The sequence below is a fragment of the Anser cygnoides genome, chromosome 3 (assembly GCF_040182565.1).
Source record: "Anser cygnoides isolate HZ-2024a breed goose chromosome 3, Taihu_goose_T2T_genome, whole genome shotgun sequence".
Classification (NCBI taxonomy): domain Eukaryota; kingdom Metazoa; phylum Chordata; class Aves; order Anseriformes; family Anatidae; genus Anser; species Anser cygnoides.
The window spans coordinates 72,951,285-72,964,451 of NC_089875.1; the positions used below are offsets into that span (position 1 = coordinate 72,951,285).

At 45.3% G+C, this 13,167-nt stretch overlaps 1 long non-coding RNA gene across 1 annotated transcript; it reads right to left on the reverse strand.

Annotated features, from left to right (window-relative positions):
- Window positions 1-267: 267 nt before the first annotated feature.
- LOC125185035 (uncharacterized) lies at window positions 268-8,758 on the reverse strand. Its single transcript, XR_007169879.2, has 3 exons — window positions 8,617-8,758; window positions 3,817-3,940; window positions 268-398 (listed from the first exon to the last, which is right to left on the reverse strand). It is a non-coding gene; the product is annotated as an uncharacterized lncRNA (long non-coding RNA).
- Between the last annotated feature and the right edge of the window lie 4,409 nt (window positions 8,759-13,167).

Consider the following 13,167-nt stretch of genomic DNA (forward strand, 5'->3'; position numbering starts at 1 on the left):
TCTTTTTTTTTTTTAATTTTAATGGTGGCGCTTGCTGTTCTCACAAGAGCCATTTGCCAGCTGCTGCAGCGAGCTCTTCCCCATGCACCGAAGCAAAGCTAAAGCAGGGCTTCGTGTCTCAGCAGGTGAGCATCGCCGCGGTGCGGCCTGACCAGCACAGCCCCACCTCACTGCTCTGGGCAGCAGCTCCCAGGGACTGAATTTTGCTTTACCTCCTATTTTTATATCTGTATTTTGGAAGTCTCTCTCTGAGGTCTGCCTGGCTGGATTTCTGTCTCTTTTATGGTATCCTAAAATTATTGGCCAATGCTCATTCTCTTCGTTTGGTAAAATGTTAAAAGCCTCTTCCTAAATCCAGGTGGTTCCTCTCGAATTTGGGTTTCTGTCCACTTCAAACCCTAGAGATAGAGAGAGAGAGACAGATTTTGAGTCCAAATTAGTTGTCTGGAAATTGTACTCTGAGATAAAACCGTGCTGCTAGCCACTGCGAGCGGTGCAGGAGGTAAGGCTGGCAGCACGCCGACAGCTGCCGTCTCCCTTTCGGGAGGTTTCCCCGAGGCTGCTTTGCTCACGGACACTCACTCAGTGGGTGACCTGCAGCCTTTGGGTGAGAGGGAGAGCTGGTACAGGCTCACACTGGTGCTGTCTTAATGCCCACAGCGGGACCTCTTCAGTTTTAGCAGTAGCACTTTGCTGGAAACCAGCTCTGAGGATCCCACCGAGAGGGTGAGGCCTATGGAGCAGATTGCCTCAGGACGTGGTAAGCCCAGGATCCACAGAGCTTCTGGGAGGGAACGATCAGGCCTGGAGCTGGAGCAACAGCAGGGGAGAGATCTCCTGTGGTCCACGTTTTTCCCAGTCACCACTAGCCTACCTGCAAGGCCATGGGGTTTAGGGCCAGGCAGGCTTTCAAGGGAATGCAATCACCAAAAATACCTCCGGGATCTCGCTTCTTTGCAGATGGAGATGGATGTTGTTTGCATTCTCAGCAAAAAATACATTTGCTTGATCTCTCTGGTCTCCAGACTGCACCGTGCCCATGAAGAGCGAGGCCTTCAGGCCCTCTCACATGTGCTCATTTTAACACACCAGGAGGCAAGGATGTAGTCGAAGTTGCAGTTTTTGCACCTCTGGGAAAGTAGCTGGGATTCCCATATGAGATCAGGGATATTAGCAAGGCTCTATGAAATCAGTGTCTGCACAAGCAGGAGGTTGCCTGGAGACTGACTGACTTACTCTGGGGTTTATATGCTCTTTTCATTTTTCAGTCTTTCCTCAGACAGGCTGTAATGCTGCCCCCCTGCCTCTCCGATGTACGCTTGTATCTTGGATGCAGATAAAGCATCACCATCTACTGGCGGCCAAAAGGATAACGGTAAAATAACGCAGCGGGTAATGAAATGAGGGAATAGGCCATGCTTTGGCCAGGTACCTGTGTGAGACGTTGCAGGGAGGGAGGGAAGGAGCTCAGAGCTCTGCTTTGCACCTCCTCACCCTGCGGCTTTTGGTCTCGTGTGCAGGACAGGGTGATGTTCCTGGCCCAGGGGCCGCGTGCCGTACTGGGCGAGGCTGCAATGGGCTGGGGCAGTGGTGGCTTGGTGCCTGGAAATGGGACACGGCGAAGGCTGTGCCCTGCCCCAGAAAGCAGCCGGGCTGTCCCCGCAGGGGCTGGGCACAGGTCTCCAGCCAGCTGGGACGCTTCCCGGCCATCACAGCCAGGTGCCAAGTGCAGGAAAGATACGGTTTCTGCAACGCCCTTTGCAGCAAAGTGACCAGTGGACCCAGTGCGGCGTGTGTGAAGATAGGGGGATGTTATTTGCTGCCCTGACTCATGCCTGTTGATGGGTTGCTGCAATCGGGTGGAGATGTGACAAGCCACGGTGACCAGGAGGGAGTTGGGAGTCATCTTCTGATGGCAGGGGGGATGCTCCACAGCCCACGACTTTGCTGCTGTACTTGCTAGAGGAGTGGGGCCGAGCGTGGCCACGGTTTGCCTGCACTCTCCAGAAGCCCCCCAGTGGGAGGTCTGGGGTCCCACAGCCATGCACAGACCTCAGGGCAGGGGTGAGCATGGCTGGGGACAGTGATGGAGGGAATCTCCTTCCAACAGCAGCTCTTGTCCCTCTTCCCCACAGTGTTTTGCCCTCAAATAAAACCTTGCCTTTGGTTTACGTGTGGAGCGTGTGGAGGTGGCAGCCACCCTGGAGGTTACAGTATGGGCTCAGTTTTTATTGCCCACACAGGCGTTTCCCCTACTTGCTGGCTGGATTTTGAAGCTTGTGCTGATCTTCACGTCACTGCTGCAAGGCTGCCGCCAGCAGCCAGGTTTCAGTGTGGGCAGGCACGCTGTGCCTACGTTGGTGCCAGGTGTCAGTAAAGGTGCACAGGAGGCGTGCTGCTTCTTCCCAAGTTTCCTGGACCCGTTGTGCTGCACACTTTTAAGAGGAATTGCTGGGAACTCAAGCACCCAGCAGACAGGTCACATTGCCTCCTAGGATAGACACCACCAGGCTCTACCAAATCTTGACTTTGCTTCTGATTGCCACTTGAAAGGGTCTGCTCTAAACTATCTCCTAACACTCTTCCAAGAGGCTGCAGCTGGGGCTGCAACCACAGAGGGGAGAGGAACAAAAAGCCACCCCGCCGTTAGGTTGTTGTATGCTTTTTCTTACAGAAGGCACTACAACCATCACCTCCCTCTGTTTGCAAAAGCCCATCAGAAAGCCAAGAGAAATACCGCTTGGCTTCAAGAAAATACTGCTCAGGATGAACCTTCCTGTCCATACATCAGTGCTGTTTCCCTTTCTTCTTTACGCTGTCTGGGGCATTTGCAGCATGCTGCAGCAGTAACAGCCTGCTGCCCTGGCCCAAGCAGTTGCTGTCCCTTGTGCCAGGCGGCTGGAGGAGCAACTGCTGAGCCAGGAGGAAGCAGGCGGTGCCGGGGGCTCCCCTGATGTTGTCACAGCACAGTTAAATATTTTGGGTTTCAGTGGGCCACACAACCCTGGTATATCAACCTGGGGGAAGGCAGCGAGTCTCCCAGCCTGGAACTCACGGGCTCCCCAGTTCACCCACCCTTCTCTTGTGAGTAACACATGACACGAGGAGGAGAGGGTGTTAAAGTTGCAAAAAAAAAATTTCCTTCTTTAACTTTAAAAGGCGACCCTTGCAAATCGCTCAACCTGTGCCTTATGATATGGCACTGAACTACATGACTGTGCTATACGATCAATTCCCAGGGCAAATGTTTGAAGGTGTAGGAGCAAGAGCCCGGGGACAGCTTTAAATCTGGTTTCTCATAGTTTCCTGGCTCTCAGTTTTGCCAGAAAAACAAAATGTCCCTCTTTAATTTGCTGGTTTTGCACGCCTGTCTATGCACCACCACAAAAGCGGTGCGGCTTGTGGAACAGAGCCAGCAAGGAGGACAACAGCCCGGATGCGAAGCAGCCGTCATTTTGGGATAGTGGAGAAGCACGTGTGGGGACGTGGGGCCGCCCCCAGGCTGGGAGGTGCAGCAAAGCTTTTCCTACCCCACAGCAAGGGCAGCTGCAGCAGCCTTCTGCCTCTCCCAGGAGCAGAGGGGGACAGAGGCGTGTTTCACCAGGTCACTGCTGCTACAACCATTAAGGTTTTTGTTGTTCTCATTCTCCGATTATTTTGCTTTGACTGATCTTCATTGGAGCCAAATGAAGATGATGAGAACTGCAAATAGGTAATGCCTGATCTCAAGGCTAGAGCTACATTTCTTTACTGTTTTTTCCCCCTGTACCACTGTGAGATATGAGGGAGACTTAGTTACAGCTTTGTGTTCCTTACACGTTGAAAAACTCCTTCAGTATCCCAGGGACTGCACTGGCAATGCTTGTCCACGTCCATGGATCATTCACTTGGTTATTTTTTCCAGTACAAGTGCTTTTTTTGCAGTTCACTTTCACTGTCTCTTTAAAGGAAAAACAAAAATAGCAGTCTTTCAAGGGTATCAACAAATCAGGCATTATTTTGAGAATTTGGGTTATCCTAGGCTTCTCTGAAGAGCTCTACAACATAAACTTTTAAGAAAGGCATTGTGAAAATACACAACAACTGAAAAAAAACCATGTTTTTAATATGAAAATTTGCGCCTCAGCCATCTTTCACTGTTTTGTTGGCAACCGCTGATGTTGGATCAGAGGGAAAATATGTTCCGAAATATATTTTGCAGTGACTATTTTGGATTCAGTTGCCCATTTGATTGTGCCAAGCAGATCAACATTCAGAACACCTTATTAATAAAACTTTCTTCACTCCTTTGCAGAAGAATAATACAAGACCATAAATATACGGAGAGACACTTTAAAAAATACCCATGCCCCCAACTCATGCACCCTGCAAGCACAGGTATTTGGATGGTATGCAGGGATGGTACACAACAGTTGGAAACAAAATATAACAGCATTGTGATTCTTGTAGTGAAGAAGAAACTAAATATGTAACACAGGAACAGGGTCATTTTGTCACTTCTATATAACATGGAAATGACCAGCTGGGACTTTACTGTGTTTTTAAAAATCCCCATCTTTGAGGAGGCCAGCTAAGGAGAGCTGTAGTCTAGAAATTATTTTGACACCACATTTTTCACATACATGCTTATGTGGGAAGTGCCAGCCATGCCCTGCTCTTTTTCTAGAGGGAGGAGCTGATCAGTGCTTCCACGCTGGGCATGACCACTTGGTTAAGATTTACTTTGAAAATGGTCCATGGCTTTTAGCTAGAGCTTCTCATAGTTCAATAGTTATGCAACCTTGAAGCACTACCATTTGCCTTGCAGGATTTTTTATTCTTAATTTTAGCTTTGTCTCCTCCTTCTCCTTCTCCTTCTCCTTCTCCTTCTCCTTCTCCTTCTCCTTCTCCTTCTCCTTCTCCTTCTCCTTCTCCTTCTCCTTCTCCTTCTCCTTCTCCTTCTCCTTCTCCTTCTCCTTCTCCTTCTCCTTCTCCTTCTCCTTCTCCTTCTCCTTCTCCTTCTCCTTCTCCTTCTCCTTCTCCTTCTCCTTCTCCTCATTTCAAAATGCAGGGAGGAAGAATAGTCTGGAGAGTGCTGTCAGGACGTCTTTCTTCAGGCACAAGGGTGTGCCTCACCTGAGGTCCTCACACCAAGCTTGTCCACTCCGTGAGTGTCCCTCTGGCAGTGAGCACCCGTCGCTACGGTTGGTGTTACTGTGACTTGTTATGTTCAACCAAAGTATTGTTTTCGCTATGAAGCTACATCTCCACCACATGGATATTTGCAAGACCAGGGAAAGCTTTCAGGCCCTAAGAACATCTTGGGTCTTTCAGAGATGTGGAGCCGCCCCACTCAGTGCATGGACATGAACCCAGGAAGAGCTGCTTTTTGGCAGCTCCCCAGTGGCTTAGCAACCCAAGGCCTGATTGTAAAAAACGATGCAGCCATTCCAGGACATACAAGCTTCGTTAAACGTTGATGCAATGTTGTTTCTCAAAACAGTAAAGAGCTTTTGGAAAAGCTGCCCTGAAGTACCTTTCTGCTGAGTCAGTGGTGAAATCAAGATGCAAACTACAAATCGTGCTCTGGCAGAAGAAGTATTTCAGGATTTAAGGATTTCGTCTGATACTAAAAAAAAATATTACATCTGTCTCTAGACATGTTATAATCCTGCTACAATAATCCTTAAACAAATATTTATCTATTTCAATCAGGAAGCTGTAGCAGCTGTAAAATTATGAATAGAAATACATTTGAAAGTCTCGCTCATTTGGTTAACAACAGCACAAGGGTTTATGGCTACCCTGGTGTCAACGGCTGCACTGGATGTGAATAAGCTCAATAAATATGAGGCTCTGACTTGCTCTCAGCTGCACTGTTACAAATCCAAACGATTTCCCTGCTAGCAGAGGAGTGATTTCATATTATTGTGTTACTAACATCCATATAAGTAGCATTGATGTTGTTATACCAGGTAGCTAGGATTAAAAATGTGCCTCCTACGGTTTAGGTTATAATTACGTACTTGATTTCTAAGTGGGATCTAGTTCAGTGTAATTAAGAGTTATCAGCGTTATCTCACCTAGTGTTTCCTTGCAGATTTTTAGAAACTTGGTAGAAACAGGCTTCCCTTTAAATTATTTACAAGGATTTGGTCCAGAACACGGAGGCAGAAAGGGCCATTATCTTTCTAACTGTGAGAAAAAAATGGCATTACTCAGTTTTAGCAAGAAAACTGATTGCTGAGATGTTTCAACACTCACTGCCTCTTTTTATCATCCTCATGGCATCTGGGAAAACTGGTAAGCTCAGCCACCAGATATGTTTCCTATCAGATGTCCCCAGCGTTTCCTGCGAAGTGACTGCACTTGAAAAGATAGCCAAGAACTGTGGATAGGCACATTAACCCTATCTTCATATGAGGGAAGTCTTGTCAGCAAATGCAAATATTGCTTCTGTTATTTTGACAGGTCCTTTAAATGTGTTGGCAAATTCTGATGAAGATTTTATTTCAAGCAATGTATGGGAATGCTGCTTCTTAGTTGTCTACAAATCACCGTAAGCACTAAAAATAACATGCAATTACTAACCCTGTTAGTGATTAAAATTGACCACACTTGCTTTCCAAACAGAAGGGATGTATTTTTTTCAAGGCAGCTCATTTTCCTCTGCTCCATTTAGATGCTACAGAGCTGAAGGAGAAGAGTCTCTTTGCAGGCACTTCTCTTGGTGCAGGCAGAGAAGCCAGGCTCTGGGGAGGATCTCGGTGCCCGCCTGCCTCCATGCTCAGTTTGCTTTAATATCGACAGGGCACCTCCAAGCCCCTTTAACGACCTCTCTTTTCCACTTGAAATGAAATAGCTGATAGCTTCTCATCCTGTTTTAAACCTTTGGACACCTTCCTCGAGTGCATCAGTTGAATGACACCATTCACCCCTGCTGTAGTTTCAGAATCTGAGCCCTTCAGAGGATAATTGCAGAAAGACCACAGAGAAACAGATATTGGGCTGGGAAAGAGTGCTATCGTATGGGAGAGAGGTACCATCTCCCTCAGGCTCGAGCCCTTGGGGGGCTTTGATGCCCTCAGATGCTAAAATGGCTGCCTTTGCCCTTCAGGACCGAATCTATGCATGCTCAAGACAGAAGCACCTTATGGATTGGCACAAGAGTGGGAGGACTTTTCATATTCCAGAATTTCATTCCAAATGACTAACAAAGCCTCTGATAAAGTGCTTAGGCTCAGTGCAGCTCTGTGTGAAGGAAAAGAAGAGGAAGGTGCTCAAAAGCATATTGGGAAGGAGGAGGGTCTCTGAACGTGGTGCTGCCATCTGGAAGCTTTCCCTCAGCCATCTGATTGCCATCTTTCCTGATGATTAACAAGTAGCCTAATTCTTCTAAAAAAAACATGATAGAGTTTATAGCTTAATCTGGAATTTTAAAATAACAAAATCTGGTAAACATGGAAAACCCGTGGGGAATCTCACAGGAACGTTAGCAGTCCGGCAGGAGTTGTGCTGGAAAAGGGTAGAGGAGAAAGCTGGAACATCACCTGCTTCTGCTGCTCAGGCTTTTGCTCACCCTCACGCTCAAATATTGTCCTCTGTAACTCAGACTGTCCAGCTCTCCATTGTGGAATGGCAGACATATGACACAAAAACCTCCTGTACCAGCTCAGTCTTGTGTTTTGTCTTGATTTTCATTTTCAGATGAATTGTTTTTGCTGTGCACTTGCATAATCAGGAAATTATGCGGACACACAAAAGGAAACAGAAGAAGAGGGCACTTTGCCAGGGAACGGGCATAGCCTGCTGGAACAGGGACTTCAGTAACATAGCCAAAGCCAAAACCAGCTGAGTTTGTCCCCTCTTTTCTGTGTGCTTGAAATTGATCGTAATTTGATATTTCCCAAAAAAGAAGAAAAGGAAAAAGAAAAAGAAAAAGAAAAAGAAAAAGAAAAAGAAAAAGAAAAAGAAAAAGAAAAAGAAAAAGAAAAAGAAAAAGAAAAAGAAAAAGAAAAAGAAAAAGAAAAAGAAAAAAAGAAAATCCAGAGCTTCATTATTTTGCTTCTTTCATTTCACAATGCTGCCCATTTTCTCTACCTGAATTGAATCAGCAACAGGAGTCGGGGACTTGATTCTTCCCTTCACTGAAGTTTATGTCAGGGACCTGGGATGATTTGTGTTTGCACACTTGAGAATCTCAGAGAAGCATAAGATGTATCGTTGGTGCACAAAGTCACTCCCGTAGTTTCCTGACTTGCTTGTATTACAGTTGTCAAAATACCAAGTGGTTTGGATTATATTTTTTGCAATCAAGTGCTTATGTTAAGCCTTGTGTGCTTTGACGGTATCCTTTGGAAACTTCAGTTGTGTACCCTCTGTGATTTGTTCTGAACAGAAACGATATTTAGTACCTTAAAATAATTGCCTTGGGAGGACTGGAAGTCCCTGAGCATGGGCAGACCTAGTTCAGTCCCTCTCAAGTCAGCCAAACGAATTTAAAAGTAACAGTGGAAGCATGCTAAGTAATTGCCGCTTTCTGCGTGAAATCTCACACAGGCCAGCGTGACGGGCTGTAGGAGGAATACTAAATAAACTGTTAATCCTAAAGGTTTGGCAAGAGCTTTCTGAGCATACCTGCCTCGCTGTGGTCTTGCAACACATAGCAGGCGTCAGCACATCCAGTACAAGACAAACTGGGTCAACTGGAGAAAAACAACTGCAAAAAAATCAGTGTAAGTCGGTTCATTTCCACTGCAAGATTTGAGAGGCAATTGTGTCAAAGGGAAAGCAAAGTACCCTCATAAAGACAGCGGAAACGCTGTAAGGTTACCGGCTTTGCTAGCATGTTGTCAAAGTTCATGTAGTACTTTCACAGTGGCATTTGTCCGAAGAACAACGAACTGTGGCTAAGCGTGCCATTTTTCCTGCCCCTGATGTCGAGGGGTGGTGGTGTGCCTGCAAGGAGAGACCAGACTGCTGCTTGGTAGGACTTCTGGAAAGTCCGTGCTGCAGCGTTGCCATCTGTGCTGCATCTCTTTGGCACTGTCTTCATCTGCTCCTGCTTTACTTGTACTGCTTCTGTGTGGGAAAACCCATCTGGAGTACTGCTTGATGCGAGTGGCTGCTCCGTATCTCTTAGGAACCGATGGCTGTTGCAACAGGACTTTGCATGAGGTTTTCTATGGGGTTGTGCTTGGACGAAATTGCAGTATTTAGATTTTGGATTTGCTTTCTAGCCATTTGTGGATTTTACCTGCCACGGTTCTGCAGTAAACTTTAAAGATTTAAAGTGTTTACATGGCCAATGTCAGCCTGAGATTGGATTTTCAGGCTTGAGGGGTGCCTGGATGTGTCTTTGGATTCAGCTGAGCAAGCCTCTTTTTCCTTCGGCTCTTCATAGCCTAAATGCAATCAGTGCAGTGAATACAAACTCACCAGTGGCATTTTGTACCCCTAATTAGTGTGCGGGGGGGGAATGATTCTCTAACTGTCTGTAGCAATAGCTTTTGAATCTGCTGGCAAAGTTACCTAACATTTCTGCCTCTAAATGCGAATTATTCATGAGAGCACCTGACATGACCTGGCTGCGTATCTGCGTACAGCCTCTGTCTGATTTTTGTCAAACACACGCAAAATATACCTCTCGTTTCTAGTACTTTTCCTGTAAGAAGGAAGTGCTTTTCTCAAACCATTATGCTTCACTGCTCTTCACGACTGTGTTTAAGTCATCTTACATTAGGAAATAAGTAGCTTCTGCTGATGTGCAGAGCGTAATTTCTGCTTGTCTGCTTTGTTAGCCTGGGTGCTCTTTCTCAGCGTACAGCACACACAGTATGCACTCCAGAGCCCCGAGGCACTTGTGCTTGGCGTCCTTCCTGCTCTGAAATCTGTGCTGCCACATCCTCATTATTGCAGACCACCAACAGACAGGAGCTGGGAGTCCAAAATGCAGCGGTTTAAGACGTAACTGGCACTCGGGTCCAGCCCACCTTTCTGCCAGCAAAGACAGGGCCAACTAATATGAAATCTGTGCCTCAGCCAGCCTGTTTCACAGACCATATATTCGCTGAGGCATCAAGTAGAGGGCCACGAAGCAGACAGCTGGTATTGGTATCATCTTCAGTCACTTCATCTAAATCTGTCAGATCTCTCTCGACTGAGTCCTCGGTTATTTGTGCTGAATAGTTGAAGCTAACATGATATGCTGCCTGCCATGTTTGCTCTGCACTGTTAAGAAACCACAGTGGTTGCCTGTGAGGTCCCGGAGAAACTCCAGCTCTCAGAGCCAGCTCCATATATTGGCATTGCAGCTGCAACAGGAATTTGGTCATTGCCTGCACTCCCAATCTATCAGTTTAACTAATCCATCAGTGGCAACAAAGCTTTCCTCTCTTCAGTTTTCTCACTAAATATATTCACAAGCTAGAAGGCTCTACTTGCATGGCTGATTGCTTGCATAGCGAAGAACCTAGACTTCCAATTTGTTTTAGTACTAACTTGTTTTGACACATCTCTCCCTGTGTAATGGAATATCCATATGTAAGGGAAGGTCTATATATATGAGAGTAGCTGCCTACTTGCAGAAGAGAAAAACATCTCATTTGATGATGTTTGATAGAAAATTTCAAGGATTGGACAATCCATCAGTTTCTTTGGTTCATGGTTCCAATCATTATTTACACTTTCTGCTATGGACATGGACCTGTTTTTCTCATTTCAATAAATCTGGCTTTAACTTTTAACTTCTGGCGTATATTATCTCAGTCTCTGATAGCGTAAAGAGCCTCTTGGTACTTGTATGTTTTCCTTACTCAAGTTTAATGCAGCATAACTTTTACTCACTTTTTAACCTCTAACAAGATTACAGAATTAAACTGTGAGCTCGCTTCCCCCTCTTTGGTGAATTTTCCTCCCAATACCTTTTATTTCTGTTCTCCTGTGGATAAAAATCTGTAAGAAGTACAAACCAGCAAAATCTCTCTAGTATGAAGTGCAGAATATTCTAGATGGTGCATATTCTAAGGATGCCTTTTTTGTTCCCCAATTAAATATGGATTGGCAGGGAGCAATATTATAACCCTGACAACAGTGTTGTTGCAATCAAATCTGCTGTCCGTGGAGTTCACAAGGCAGAGCTGTCCCTCTCCCGGTCACTTTAATGATTAGGAGTTGTGCTGAAAACCTTGGAGCACATGGAGCAGGAGAAAATATTGCCCAGACCTTGCCACTAAGCCCTGTGTTCTGTGGAAGATTTCTGATGCTGTGCCCTAGTTAATATGTGATCCCTCCGCTCACAGGAAAGGAGGAAACATGTTAAGAGAATAATAATTGAAACAAAATTAGGGACTTGGGATTTTGAGCGTACCATGTTATGTTTAATTGGAACTCTCTTTAGATTCAGATTTTGCTAAAAGATGTATTTCTTAAGATGTCTACCAGACTTCTCTGACTTTTACAAGGAACCCGTGAAGTACTCTGTCTTAAAGATATCACAGAGTTTAGTTTCTGCTTTGCACAGGGGGCAAGGTCTACATGTACTAAAACAATATTCAGATAAATTCTCATTGCCATCTTGCTTTTAGACTAATGGGCTTCTGTCAACCCGAAGAGTTTAGATGGAGTAATGACCCAGAAAGCTCTCCTTGCTTTCCTGCACATTAATCTTTCTTTTCTGAATTTCAGATTTATTTTCGATTATTCAACAAGACTGTTTACTCATGTTGGACCAGTAAAGAAAGTTTCCATGATTTTGTTCATATGCTTTAATCACCTGTACAGCTGAAATGACTCCAGACAAAAAAGTACTGTGGAAGAAGAATTCTTGAAAATATGAAGCTAAAGTAGCACACACTGAAGGGTCATAGATAAACGTATCCTTGCAGATGTCCAGAGCACAACTAGGAGCCACTTGCTTGGCTTTCCTTGGAAGGGAACAGAGGTAGGTAACTTCAAAACAGGAGGGGAGAATGTTATGTTCAAGCTATCATAGGGCTGATTCCAGTGTTTTTGTTTGTTTGCTTTTGTTTGTTTTTCCTTAGTGTGACAAAAACAGACATCGGAGACCACTCAGGGATGGACTCTACCTGTGTACGTGAGTGCTGGTGGCAATAGTTAGACCACCTGTGTTTCTTACTTGACACAGCTGAAGTTCCTGCGCTCCCTGTAATACCTCATCTGTGGGTTACAAGCCACGTCAGAAGAAGTGGGAAACAGGTGGGTCGGAAATTAGGTAATGAGTTCTTAAATAGAGCTGTGTCTATGGAAAGGTGTTGGTGATGCTACCAGTTATCTACTGGCCACTCCGCTTTGGTATTTGGGGTTCAGCTGTAATTTGAAGCTCGGCATGCATGTATGAATGCATCGGAACACGTACAGTAAATCCACATCAGAGGCATGTTCCTCATACACTTTCCGTATTTTGGTGACACTGTAATTTGACTTACAGAAGGGGAGGCCAGGAACAGTCTGTACCAGTAGACACCAGATTTTTCCCAGTGGGAATGACAAACCAAGGGAGATTATTTTGCAAGCCATCTCTTCTCCCATTACGAGTTGCTAAGATCACTTCTTCCTCAAGGATTGTGCAATATTGAATGCCTCTGTTGAACATCAACTTGTTTGCAAGTGCCAGAAATGAGGTTAAACCTGTAACTAAAGTTCTTTTTTTGAGATGAGCCACTGCATATTCCCCTTGTGGGATTAAAAAACCAACATTTTAAACCTCTGGAATATCCTGGATAATGTTGTGATCACCCTCGGTCATCCCATCCCAGTGGTTTCGAGAGATATTATAGGAAAGGGATCACAAGCTCCTTTCAGTTCCTTCTGCTAATAAAATCCCTAATATTCTAAGTAGAGCATGAATGTGAATGGTCTCATTTTGACACCATATTAATTACAGACATCTTCCATTTCTTCTTCAGATGTTCCCTGTATTTTCTGTAGCACGAGAATTTATCACGCAGAAAAAGAGTGAAAGAAAGCTGTGTATTGTCTGTGAACAAAGCCAGTGAAGGACCTCTGTAACTGTTTCTAGGTGGTTCTGGTGAAAAACAACTCGGTGAGGAGTAACAGCAGCTAAAAGCACAGTTACTACTTTGTGTAGCACTGGTGTAATAGGATAGTGGGAAGGCAGCCTTAAAGCATGTAGTGCATCTTCTGAGGCTTGAAAGAAAGGAGGTGAAT